Raw genomic sequence first — 14639 nt, forward strand, 5'->3', positions numbered from 1 at the left:
GTACATGTGTAGACACTGGCGTAGGCACAGGGGAGTTAAAGGAGCTACAGCCCTTCCAGAAATTACGAGAAAATTAAAATTTTCAAGTTAAAGCAGAAACGAAATTGGGAAAACCAATGTGGTAAATGCTAATTCCCTTTGAAATGACCACCAAACACCATTTATGTCTTTGAACAACTGTTAAAACAAAGGTTAAGACCGATAATTGCAAATTATTTTATAGTTTATCCCTTCCATAACTAGAAAATAGATATGTTATCCACTTTCACAATGCCCCCTCTGCGAAAATAAACCTGTGTGTATAGAAACAGTGAAATAAACATTATCAAGGAACTACGTTTAAAAAATTAAATAAATTGAAGCATCTTAGCTATTGCTAAGCGAACGTAATGCCTGACCCTCCAAACAAGATGACCGTGACCTCTGTTGACCCTCGTACAGGACCACCTCATAACACTCTTCCTCTCCTCGACCGGTCCGGTCAACCACTGTTGGGTTCGTTTTGCCACTCCTATGTTACTAGAGTGAAGATTTTTCTTTAAAACAAATTTTTTGTAGTTCTAAACTCCTACACAGAAAATATTTTAAAATATATCCTGAGATAAAAATTGCACGAATGAAATACTTTTCCTTTGAGGAGGTTAGAAAATCTGCTGATATATATATATATATATATATATAAGGTTTCTAAGGGGGATATATATATATATATATATATATATATATATATATATATCACTCATACCCATCTTCGTAAATTAGCCAAAAGTGGCACAAAAGGCGAAGTAAAATAAAGCAAGTCATCATATATATAATTCCTTAGAAACCTTATACCTTTTTTTTAGTATTTTTGAGCAAATGCACGTACCGTATTATTAGTAGTAGTAGTAGTTCAAAGGCGGTGGAGTGATAAAAACTGCAATAGATAAGTTTAATAACGTGTTGCTGTAACTGAGTGGCCAGGTGCGAATCTTGGCCTGGCCATGGGTGTTCTTGGTGAGTATCCATCAATTTCATCATATAATCACTCATCTTCAACGTCGCAATTAACCAAAAGTGGAAGAAAAGCGACGCCAAATAACAAAATTCAAACCGAATCTGATCATTGCTGTGCTCAACACTAAATACCAAGATATTATTATTATTATTATTATTATTCGTAGTAACAGTAGTACAAGTTACTAGTAGTAACGATGACTAAAGGAAAAGGTTAAAAATACTTATTAATTGATTGGGTGGTTGGTTGATTTTGTGTTTTAAGTCCACTTTATGCACAGTAAGGCTAATCGGGACTGGGCCTACAGTTTAAAATGGGATCCGAACACTATGAGCCTCCACCGGGTATCGAACTCGGAACCCCTTGATTACAAGGCGACGACGTTACCACTACGCCATCGGGAAATAAATTCTAAAAATACTTATTACAATCATTAATTTCTTTAGTGGTTATTTACGTATCATTCTTCGACCAACTGCAAACTGGGTTACTTTTTAAGTAAAGTTACTATAAATGTAACTCAGTTATTTTTAGAGAGTAACTTGTCATAGAGGGAGTTAAGTGAATGTGGTGTGAATTAAAGGAAATATATTTTAAAAGTGATGGATGGAAGGAAAAGGAACTAGATAGGACATAAAAGGAAGGAACACCGACAACTTCAACAGAGGGTTGCGTGGAAGGCAGGCCCATAGCCATCCCTAATCAGCAGTCGCCAACTAAAGGCGAAAATATTGGAGGATAGAAGCCCTGAAGATGTACCTTCTCAGTATATTAGAACTTATTATACAAGATGTTTAATCCTGCTAAGGAACTAAAATTAATGACCACTATACACTATTTAAATTAGATGATGTGGGTGAGTCAAAAGTAGTCCGTGTTCCTAAGGTGAACCACGTTACGAAAATCATATTAGTATTACACACATCTAACAAATGACACTACATTAATATACCCAGTCTCTCTCAGGTGCACCATGCAGAAAACGAACTGTCTCGGGCTGCCAGCAGCCATTTTATTTAAGTTATTGTGGAACCCCTGTCGTCGTAGGGACTGGGCAGACCAGTCCTCCACGGAGGTCGGCTATTCGCCGTTACTCTATATAATGCATATCAACAATCAAAAGTTTGACACCAACAATTTTCTCTAATAAGATGTAGAAACGTGAATAAACACGAATAAATATGCACAAGCATCATTTTCTAAGCCAACTCTAAACCGTGAGCCACCTTTGGGACACATGGACCACCTTGCGAACAGATTTATTTATTTTCACCTATAACAGAGCTTTGGCTCCAATTATAATAGGCTTGCATATATTATAAACAATTAAAAAATTACAATTTCAACAATATAAAACAAAAGAAGAATACAAATAAAAGAAGAAGAAAGAGAGCATAACTACATTAATCATTGCGTAAAGAATATTAGCACAAATTTGATAGAAAACATAAATCAAAAAATGACATTTACAGAAGTATAACAAGATATATACATATCAGTGGCGTATGCTGAGTCCAAGATGTGGACTATCTCACAATGACACATGGTTCGACACACTCATTTTGCTTATTCCTGAAGACTTTAAGGAAGTCACGTTGCCATGCCAACAACAGCTAGGTTGCATAACATTTTAGAAATCAGGTTACCAACTCCAAAGAAATTAGGTTGCCAATTCCTAAGGAATCAGGTTGCCAACCCTTATGAAATTCCATTGCTGACCTCCTTATTGAAATGAGTATTTTTTATTTATAATTTCTAAGCAATATTTCTTTATGTATTTCACTCTCTATGTTTCAGGCTTCGCAGATAGCCTAGCTAGCCCAGAATATACGCCCCTGATACATATCTATATGCAGACATTCATAACTATACGCATATATATACTCATGCATAAAGAAATATACACACATACGGGCATGATTACATTTACAAACATACCTGTACACAGAAAACATCTATAATTGCTTGATTTGTTCTTGACGTTCTTCGAAGGACAAACAGGCACTGCTTGAATGGCATGGCAAAATCAAGTCTCTAACGGTTTTGTAATTATTATTCTTCTTTTTTTAAAGTTACAAGCAATGTTACAAAATATCCATTTTGTACACCTTGTTAATTAGTTATGGGAGTTATTTCTTTTAATTTCAGAAATTTATCTCTCATTAGAGATTTGTAAATTACCCTAGAAGCATAACTTGGGCCACCTTTGGTTCACCTACCTTATTTGTAGGATTTCCGGGGGGGGCTTTAGCCCCCAGAGCTACGAGCCTGGTGGTAGGGGAAAAAAGGAGGGGAAGAAATGGAATGTTTGATAAGAAACAAGGCAGATGGAGTAATGAAGATGAAAGTTATGAATATCGTATGATAGGGTGTTGACTCGGAAACCTGCTTACCAGCAGAATGCTCCGTGATGATCACATTTAACAAACGCAACGACAAACTGCAGATTCATAAGGATGAGTTCCTTTCTCTTCCTTGCAGACACACTGACATAGAGTGACCTACTTGACTCACGTCGTTCCGAATGCCTTGGGCTTAAAAAGAAAACAAACATATTGATTCAGTACACTTGACCTACTTCCCGCTTTATCTAAGGAGATGCACCTCCAATGTTTGTATTGCAACAAATATTGCAAAAATAGGTTTTTTCCTAACGTCGCTTCGCTTGATCTGCAAGAAAATAGAAATTATTTTTGCAAGTCACTTGCATGTAGTGGCCATGCCAAAGCCGTAGCTATTTTCATTCTCCGGGCGATGACTTGCACCTTCCCCCCCCCCCTCCCCTACAATAGCTAGAGGCAAACGTTGTTATTCTCCTAGTTTATACTCCACAATGGAGCTTTCATATCGAAGCAACAAGGAACAGGCAACAAGCATCAAGCGAAACCTTGAAACAAACCTTCAGAAATTAATGCAACTTTTCGAACCAAAACGGCAGAGTGGTTATAGCACATCGCGCTACGACGCCAGGGTCCCGCATTCGAATACCGGCCTGAGCATGGTTGTTTGTGAGTGTCTATTCGTCAATTTTATCATATCGTCACTCATCTCCATCTTCGCAATTAGCCAAATGTGGGAGAAAAGCGAAGTAAAATAAACAAAATCAATGAATTCATCAATCGAACCAAAACCACACGACAAGGTGCGCGTGTTGCTTGTCGCTTGCGTGTCTTTCTTAAGCCCCTATCACACGGAACTGGATTTCTAGTTGGAATGCTCTAGTTGACGCTGGACTGGCTACCCATTTGCTAGTTTTCGCCTCACACGGTACTTGTTACACCGTACTTGTCGTTAATCTTTCGTTCCCATAATGGCGGCCGCGCGAGATGTAAACAACGTATCACTTCACACTTTTAAAATACGATAACTATCCAACCGAGAGGAATATCGCATCGCATTAAATGGTTTTAGGTAGAGAAGAACGGCGCTGATTAAATACATACTTTACAACGTTTGCTATACACGTATGGAAGAATATTTTAGCTTTTTCAATTGTAAACATGCCTTTCGTGTTGTATGCACTCGGAAGCCACAGACAAAAAAAAGGCTACTTTACAAACTCACAGAATATCTTCACATGGCCAAACTTTGCTCTGATTGGCTGTTCCACAGAATCTAGTCGAAGAAGTTAGTAGCAATTAGAACATGTCCTATTCCTCAAAACCAGTCAAGCAGTCAGCCAGACGGCCATGATTACTACCCAGAAAGTCAGTTCATCGCCAACTAGGGCATTCTAACTAGAAATCCAGTTCCGTGTGATAGGGGCTTAACTGTCCTAATAGCGTGCATCAGTCTGTGGTTCGCGAATGCGCGTGCGCGGTGAAGATTTTGCTTTAGACTGAAGGTGCCCGTGTCGCTTGTGGGGAATTCACACCGAAGCGACAAGGGGACACGTGTAATTTGAGGACTTCACCAATAGAACGCAGGTTTGTGCGACCTGTCATGCCGCTACGGCATGAAACGTTGCAGCTGATTGGTTCGTTCCCAAGCGACACGTGCCGCCTGTCGCTTCGGTGTGAATTCTCCCTTGGGGAGTTTCAGCAGGGTTGTTAAAGCTCCGCAACTGGACCGGAACATTTTCTCGCATAATTTAAATTCGGTCCAAGTTGTGTATTATTTAATTGAAAAGAAAACGTTCTTGGACCGTATTTAAATTTATCCGGAAAAAGTTTCCTGGACCGTATTTAAATTGATCCTGAAAGAAGGTCCCTGGACCGTATTTAAATTGATCCGGAGAAAAGGCTTCTGGACCGAAATGAAATAAGTTTAGGGATAAGAAGATTCTTTACGGTCCAGAACCCATTTACGGGTGCTGATTTTCTGACCTGGACCGGAATTGGATTTATTTAAAATTCCTGGGACCTTTAAGGACCCTGGTTTTTAGACCCTCGGTAATGAAGTAATGAATGAAACCTTCCGAACCGAAGCTACACGTGGTGCTCAGACTGGACTGCTTTCACAATGGCGAGCATTGTGTTCTCCGTCTGTATGCTCGATGAATGCCCGCTTTTAGACTGAAGGCGTCTGTGTCATTAGTAGCTTGCCTTTCGGTGTGAATCACCACTGTTAACTCTCGCCGTCGCGTGTTGCTTGTCGCTTCAATCTGAAGTCTCCCTTCATTAGATCAATTTTGTCTCAACTGCTCGCGCTCCTTAGAGTTCTGAGTTGTAACAAGCCCATTGATTTTCAATGGGATCATTAAAACCCAAAGTGTCCGTGACTGTACAAGACCTATGTTACATACACCGTGTGCCTATTCGCACATTCGCACGTGCACACCCAAATAAATCTGTAATGCAAATAATTATTATTATACTTATTTATTGAACTCTATCTCCTTCGAAACATCAAGTGTTCCCACGCCGCTCCACCAAGAGAGATGGTGGAGAAGTCTGCGATCAGTGATATCAACCCGCGTAGACCAGGCCGCGATCGGGGCTGGAACGCAATGGTAGTTTCGCTCGCTATGACGCTTTTGGAGCAGTCGCGTATAGGACGCTGATTGGGTGTGGCTTGAGCGCCGTGTGAGAGGAGGTTGCATCATTTAGGAAGGCTGTGAACGCAGCGATCTGTGTGCGAGAAAATGTAGTGTTGCAAACCCACTCCATTGGAGATCGTGTGACGCAGTCGATGCAACCCATACATCATCGCAAATTGAGGGATTTTATTTTATGAAAGGGAAATTTCCATGGTATATTGTCCCGAGCATAACAGGGGAAGAAAAGGAGGGGGGGGGAGGGAAACTGAAAACAAAACGGGTGTTTTAAGCATACCTTTGCTTCGTGCATCTGGGTCAAAATAAACGGTCTCTGTGGCGCAATAGCCGAATTATCAACCCGCGGGGACGCAGCGTGCATCAAATAGTCAGCTGTTTTGCATTGTGTGGCTGTTACTGCGTTACAAAATTATTTAACGCTGTCAAAAGGTCGTTCCTGTTTCAGTGCAAAGGGTTTGATTTCATTATGAATAGGAAAACTGTACATAGCGAAAGCAGACTTAACGTTATTGAATTTTTGGAGGGAAGTTAGCTACAAAGCCTGTAGCAACTGCAGTAATATATGGATACGGCGGAAGAGAAGGAAAATTCTGAAGTACGATTACGAAGCAGGGCAGTGTGAACTTAGTGAGTACTGTTATTTTCTTTAACATTTACTATTCTCTTGATTTCGGTTGATTTGGTTGGTTTGATCAGGCTGTCATTAGAAATAAACAACAGCTAGATAGATTACAACTGATTTCCTCCATGTGGTAGTTGGATCGGCTTCTTTGGTGTCCGCCAATGTTATTATTCTCCTTGTTCATTAATATCAGCAGAGCCGGGGAGAAAGTTTTTACGAAATATTTTGCAAATCGACAATAGTATTGATATTGTAGATCGGTATTTCTATGTTTTGAGTGATTTTGTCAGGTTATCGAATGCTGAATTACGTACTGCACAATAATATCGCTCTTCTCGTGATTGACTGGATAATTTCAGAAATATTTGAAACTTGTAAGAAAATTCGTGTTAAAAAAAATCATAGCCCATTTTCAGTGAAAGGTGATCAAATCTTGGGTTGCCAATATATTAAGCTTCATTATGTACGCAAAAACGGGTGTGAGTATTTCACAGGGGTGGTATAACACTTCTGGACGATGGACTGAAGTGCACACCCACAGAGCCAGACAACGAGCCGCCACTGCGTGGAGTGCAGAGCAAATGTGAACAATGCCTACCTAATCAGCTTCTTCCCCAACGAACAGATGTTTACACAATGCTACTTAATATAGAAACAGTGTAATCAATCACGAATCTAATATTTACACAGCTTGTTTGATGCACACGCTTCTAATAAGATGATTCACTGCTGACAGCCTTGAACAAGATGTATCAACCTAGCATATTTCCAAAGGGAAATTCGCTTTGAGGAGACTCTTATGATGAAATCTGATTGGCTGCTTGAAGTCATGCCACTTGTGGCTAATTTCGGCGATGGGGATGAGTGATGATATGATGAAATTGATGAAGGGACGCTCACAAAGAACTCTCATGTCCAGGTCGGGATTCGAACCCAGAAATCTTGGGGTCTTGGCGAGCTGTAATAACCAGTCCTCTACAGAGGTCGACAAGTAAAATATTTGATTCAATTGATTTATTTTACTTTGATTTCCTGCCATTGTTGGCTAATCTAATGTTATGTACTCACTGCTTAACTAGAGTCGTTCCGAGAATCGAACCTGTATCCCTTGGGGCAATAAGCAAGACTGAACCACCTCACCTCCTACAGAGGATACCGAAATGTTTTTTAAAGAAGAAGATATCTATATTTCAGTATGGAGAATACCCGGGCTCTCGATATTTTCAAATACCGGTATCTGTTTTTTCGCATAATCGATATTTTCAGTAACCCAGTTCGGTAGAGTTAGGATTGTAATAGCATGAAGGCCGTTCAAATAGTTTAATTGTACCGATATTTTTCAGTTTCGTTCTTCTTTTAGTGGATGTAGCTCCGAAACTTACTTTACTATTTGCGTTACCACTGCATTCTGAATGTACTGTGTATGCACATTCCAGGGAGTGGTTCAAATATGCAAGGTAATGCTTAGGTAGTAGATTTTCGCCCCGAGTAGCAACCGCAGCGTTCTACCGGGTGTCCAGAGGACATATTTAGGGCAGTGGCGGCTCGAAGGGCAGAGCCGCCGTGCCATGGCACTACCCTCAGAAGAAACACATACAAAGAGATTCGAAATTGTTTTTTTTAAAAAAATCTTTTTAGTGTGTTAATTACTGAAATATTTAGAAGTGAAAATGTAATGGAATTCGTATGTTATAGTAGTAATTGTATTTTGTCTGTTTTATTGTAGTAGATTTTGCGGGTTAAGTGGTAGAGCAGCCACAGGCTGAACTTCGCCCATGAATAAAGCAATTCTAATTCTAATTCTAATTCTAATCTCGCAATCGGTGAAGCTGACGACCACCCCAACCTCCACGCGGCATCGCCAGCTGTTTCGTACCCTTGCGAGGCAACGGTCCGAGCCCTCCAAGAGCTGGCCCAACCAAGTTCACACATGTGCAGAGGGTTGAAGAAGTGTTAGCGGGAAACAAAGTGGTCGGAGGGGAAAGGGGATGGCCATAAGACACCAGCCGAACCCGCTTTCGCTTGGCATCACGAGGGACATAGCAGTAGCTGCCACATTTTTAAAAATAAATAGCTTAATTTGACTGATTTGTAAGTCCCTTTGGGAAGTAAAAATTTTTATTATTTGATAAATATTCAATTCTTTATCTATTTGATATTAATCTGACACAAATTTTGGCGATCGTAAGTACCCGCAAGCTAGATAATAAATATATGATGTTATATCTTTATTCGTATACCAGCTTTTTACGTTTTTGATTGATTGAAATGCTTTATTTTACTTCGCTTTTTGTGCCACTTTTGGCTAATTTGCGAAGATGGGGATGAGTGATAATAAGATGAAATTGATGAATGGACACTCACAAACATCAATGTCCAGGCCAGGATTCCAACCCGGGACCCCTGGCTTCGTAGCGCGGTGTGCTAACCACTCCGCCACGGGGGCAGGCCATTCATCTTTTTACGTATTCGTTTAATAATACAATATTAATAAATTTACATATTTTAATCGATATTTTATTTAAATATAACTTATTTTAATTTAAATATTATTATTATTATTATTATTATTATTGACACACTTGGTTCGGACCCCCCCCCCCGAAATATATTTCTAGATACGTGCCTGCGGGTGTCCCAAAAATAAGTATACCCAGATCAAAGGCAATTATAATACTGTGTTTATACGTTTTTCTGTAAAGTATCCACAAATGCAACATGTAAGGAAATGTGCCATAATACCTTACAGTAGGGGTGGCCAGATCCGGATCCTGGCGGATCCGAAATCCGGATCCGGTTGGTTCCGGATCCTTAGGATCCGGATCCTAAAATTTTTCGGATCCGGATCTGTGGATCCGGATCCGGAATTTTCAGATCCGGATCCGGAATTTTCAGATCCGGATCCGGATCCAGAACTTTCGGATCCGGATCCGCGGATCCGGAATTTTCAGATTCGGATCCGGATCCGGATCCAGAACTTTCGGATCCGGATTCAGAACTTTCGGATCCGGATCCAGAATTTTCGGATCCGGATCCAAAACTTTCGGATCCGGTACTTTCAGATCCGGATCAGGTACTTTCGGATCCGGATCCGGTACTTTTGGATCCGGATCCGGAATTTTCGGATCCGGATCCGTTTTGCCATCCCACATGCGCTTCTTTGGAAAGTAAGAATGTGCTTATAACATATTGTTACCTGCTAATATACATATATATATAATATACATACACACACATATATATATATATAGTGTGTGTGCTCGCGTGCGCGGTTTGTAATTAATTAATACACTTACTTACTAGGGAGGTCTAAGTCTCCCCCTCCGATTTCCATGAAACTTGGCAGGTGTATAGAGCCCCCCCCTCAAATGTCAAGATGAGGAGAAATTGAAGTCCCCGAAACCACGTAAATATGGCATAGGAAGAAACAGGGGGCATACGGCCTCTCTATACACCTGTCAAATTTCATGGGAATCGGAGGGGGACACAGGGGTCAGATGATTCCCACGGCAATTTGTCCTAATCTTGACATTTGAGGCGGGTTTTGCCCCCTAAAACAGTATTTTAGCCGAAACAAAAAAACACGTATTTCTTCCTTTGGGCCCCTCTATACACCTGCGAAGTTTCATGAAAATCGGAGGGGAACACAGGGGTCAGATCCTTACTTCAATTTGTCCTCATCTTGACATTTGAGGGGATTTTGCCCCCTGAAACAGTTTTTAGCTCAAACAAAAAAACACGTAATTCTTCCTTCGGGCCCCTCTATACACCTGCCACGTTTCATGGAAATCGGAGGGGAACTCAGGGGTCAGATCCCCACTTCAATTTGTCCTCATCTTGACATTTGAGAGGAGGTTGCCCTCTAGAACAAATTTTTTTCCGAAACAAAAAAACACGTATTTCTTCTGCCAAGTTTCATGGAAATCTGAGGGGGACACAGGGGTCAGATCCCCACTTCAATTTGTCCTCATCTTGACAATTCAGTGGGTTTCGCCCTGTAAAACCGTTTTTTAGCTGAAACAAAAAAAAAAAACATGTATTTCTTCCTTTGGGCCCCACTATACACCTGCCAAGTTTCATGGAAATCGGAGGGGGACACACAAATCAAATGCCCACTTAAATTTGTCCTCATATTGACATTTGAGGGGGGTTGCCCCCTAAAATCGTTTTTTAGCCGAAACAAAAAAAAAACACGTATTTCTTCATTTGGGCCCGTTTATACACACACCTACCAAGTATCATGGAAATCGGAGGGGGACACAGGGGTCCGATCCTCACTTCAATTTGTCCTCATCTTGACATTTGAGGGGGTTGTGCCCCCTAAAACCGTTTTTTAGCTGAAACAAAAAAGCACTTATTTCTTCCATTGGGCCCCACTATACACCTGCCAAGTTTTATGGAAATGGGAGGGACACAGGGGTCAGATCCTCACTTCAATTTGTCCTCATCTTGACATTTGAGGGGGTTTTGCCCCCTAAAACAGTTTTTTATCTGAAACAAAAAAACACGTATTTCTTCCATTGGGCCCCACTATACAGTATACACCTGCCAAGTTTCATGGAAATCGGAAAGACACAGGGGTCAGATCCTCACTTCAATTTGTCCTCATCTTGACATTTGAGGGGGTTTTGCCCCCTAAAACCGTTTTTTAGCTGAAACAAAAAAAAAACACGTATTTCTTCATTTGGGCCCGTTTATACACACACCTGCCAAGTATCATGGAAATCGGAGGGGGACACAGGGTCAGATCCTCACTTCAATTTTTCCTCATCTTGACATTTGAGGGGGTTTTGCCCCCTAAAACCGTTTTTTTATCTGAAACAAAAAAACACGTATTTCTTCCATTGGGCCCCACTATACACCTGCCAAGTTTCATGGAAATCGGAGGGGGACCTTTAGATAACCTCCCTTGTTAGTCTTACACTTTGTAATTATTTAACACTACATATATTATAATGTTTTATTTTAATTTGTAAAACTGTAACTGTAGAACAATTGTATAATTTTTCTATAACATTTCTATCTTGTTATATGTGTTAAAGGTTTCATCCTGGAATGGAATGTCTCACATTTATGTGTGTTTTCATTTCCAATACATTCGAATGAATACATATTCGTTTCAATGGCATTTACAAAATCACTTCGGACATTTGTGCACGAGTGTGTTAGCCGATGCGTAGCAAAGTATTTTAGGAACAACACTTGAAAAAAATTCTTGTAGGACTAAGGTGTGGTAATATTATAATGGGATTGAGATACGAAACTCTTGGATCCGGATCCGGATTTTCGGATCCGGATCCAGATCCGAAACTTTCAGACCCGGATCCGGATCCGCGGATCCGGAACTCTCGGATCCGGATCTAGATCCGAAACTTTCAGACCCGGATCCGGATCCGCGGATCCGGAGCTCTCGGATCCGGATCCAGATCCGGAAATTTCGGATCCGGATCCGCGGATCCGGAACTCTCGGATCCGGATCCAGATCCGGAACTTTCGGATCCGGATCCAGATCCGGAATTTTCGGATCCGGATCCGAATTTCTCGGATCCGGATCCGGGATTTTCGGATCCGGATCCGGATTTCTCGGATCCGGATCCAAACGGATCCGGATTTTTCGGATCCGGATCCGTTTGGCCATCCCTACCTTACAGTGCACATCTACATATGCCAGTACAGGAGATGTTGGATGTGGCCTACCTCCATCTGCATCTGTAGACACAGGTCCGTTCTTTCAAGCATATTTTGGAATGTGTTCTGCAGCTGATGCTGAATTATGTTTGAAATGCTGATATGATGTTAACCTAAGTTCGTCAATGGTTCTAGCGTTATAGGAATACACTAGGCCCTTAAGTGCTCCCCACAAGAAGAAGTCCCACACAGACAAGGCAGGGGATAATGTTAACACCATCTTCGTTGACGGTATATCTTCTTCCCCATTGACCTGTTGTCACATGTAAATAACCAAAATAACATTAACAATATTCACTACCGTGCTACTACCAATGAACAAAACAAAAACGACCAATTATTATCACAAATAAAATCCACACATTTGGGTTCGGTATATTTTTATTTGGGACACCCTGTAGTTTTTGCTTTAGTTGGAAGGGAAACATGAACTGCATATATTTGAAGGAAACCCTCTCTGTTTCTTTCAGGGAAGAGAAGTGCTCATTATTAAGAATAACTATGAAAACAATAAAAACTACGTTTCCTCACGTTCACTAGTCCACTGTTTGTCTGTACTGATTATGGATTTTATTTTCCTCTAAATTGTAATTCTAAATATGTATGTGTGTGTGTGTGTAGTGCTTTTTCTGGGAAGACAGGTTCAGGTACTTTTCAACTAGATTTGTTGTGTTCGCTTGAATCCACTTAGAATAATGAAAAAAACGTACTTCTCATTCCTCTCTCTCTTTTATTTGCAACGTTTTGGTCTCTTTCTAGCTTTTCAACATTTCTCGGTTTTAGAACCCCATGCATTCCTCCCTTCTGGACAATTTCTTTCTCTCTATTGTTTTCTTTCACGTTTTATGTCAGTTTCTTCTTTATTCTTTCTCTCTATCGACTTCTGCTACTCCTCTTCCCTTTCACTCACTCTCTCTCTCTCTCTCTCTCTCTCTCTCTCTCTCTGCCTGCTTTCTCCTAAACTTCTTTCCATTTTCTCTCGATTTTCTATTTCTATCTTTCTTTCTCTCTCTCTGCCTTCTTTACTTCTTTCTCTCTTGCTTATCTATTTTTTCTCTCTTTCGCCTTTCTATATCTTTCTCTCGCCCTTCCATATAATTATCTCTCCCTCTCTCTCTCTCTCTACCTCTCTCTCCATCCCTCTGTCTGTTCTTCTCTCCCTCCCTCCCTCCATCCCTCTGTCTCTCTCTTCCTCTGTCTCTCCCTACCTCTCTGTCTCTCTTTTTCTCTCTCTCCATCCCTCTGTGTCTCTCTCTCCCTCCCTCTGTATCTCTCTCTCCGCCTCTCTCTATACATTCCTCTGTCTCTTTCTCCCTCTCTCTCTCTCTCTCTCTCTCTCTCTCTCTCTCGCCCCTTCAATCTGTCTCTCTCCCCCTCTATCTTCATCCCTCCGTCTCTCTCTCTCGCCCCCTCTTTCTCCCTCCCTCTGTTTCTCTCTCTCTCTCTCTCTCTCTCTCTGTCTGCGCGCGCGTGTATGTCGTTGTCTTAACAATATTTGAAAGCACGAAACGATACTTGCTTCATGAACAAGCATAACTTAACAATATTTGAACAGCTACCATATCTCTTATAGAGATGAAAATTTGCCTTCTTTGCAAGGAATATCGCTTCAAACAGCGTTGGTGGGAGAACATTGCTTGTTCCTTCCTGCTTTCTCTGCCGCGCTTGACAGTCATTGTTGCTACATGAAGGGAAATTTCCCTTGGCAGGGAAATCTAAGTCCAATTTTAGGTAAAGAGGGAATTTTATGAAAATATAGAAATTCCGAGAACATTTGAAGTTGTCGGATTTAGTTTCTTTTTACTTGCATTAGTGTTTAATTTCTAGTACAGCTGGCTATTTAGATGAGGTGTATAGTAAACAGGGAACGGATGTATATGTAGTAAGAATGTGCTAAATACATATTTAGTTATTTTCACCAAAATATGGACTTAAAATTGTAAAAATTTACCTATTTCATAATATAAGACACTACACGAGCTACATAAAATGCAGTATGCTTACATTGACATTAATCGTAAAACAACACAAAATGTATTTTCACTTTCTCTTTCCAAAACAACGAATAACAAAATTTTGTTGTAATTGTTCCAACGTGAATTTCCTTCTGTTCTCTTTTAAGATGGATTTATATTGACTAAAACTATATCGCAAGAAGTAATGGGAGTGTATTTCAAAATTAGCAGTTATTCGCAAGAAATTCACCCAACTTTTTCGGTCACACGGGGACATGTAGTTATTGCGCGAATATGTTGAGAAATGTTCTGAAATATATGAAAATAATATGTAAAAGTAACTAAAATATGTCAAATATGAGCCGAAATCTAATGCATGCA

This window comes from Lepisma saccharinum, chromosome 30 (genome assembly GCF_977018435.1).
Source record: "Lepisma saccharinum chromosome 30, izLepSacc3.1, whole genome shotgun sequence".
Lineage (NCBI taxonomy): Eukaryota > Metazoa > Arthropoda > Insecta > Zygentoma > Lepismatidae > Lepisma > Lepisma saccharinum.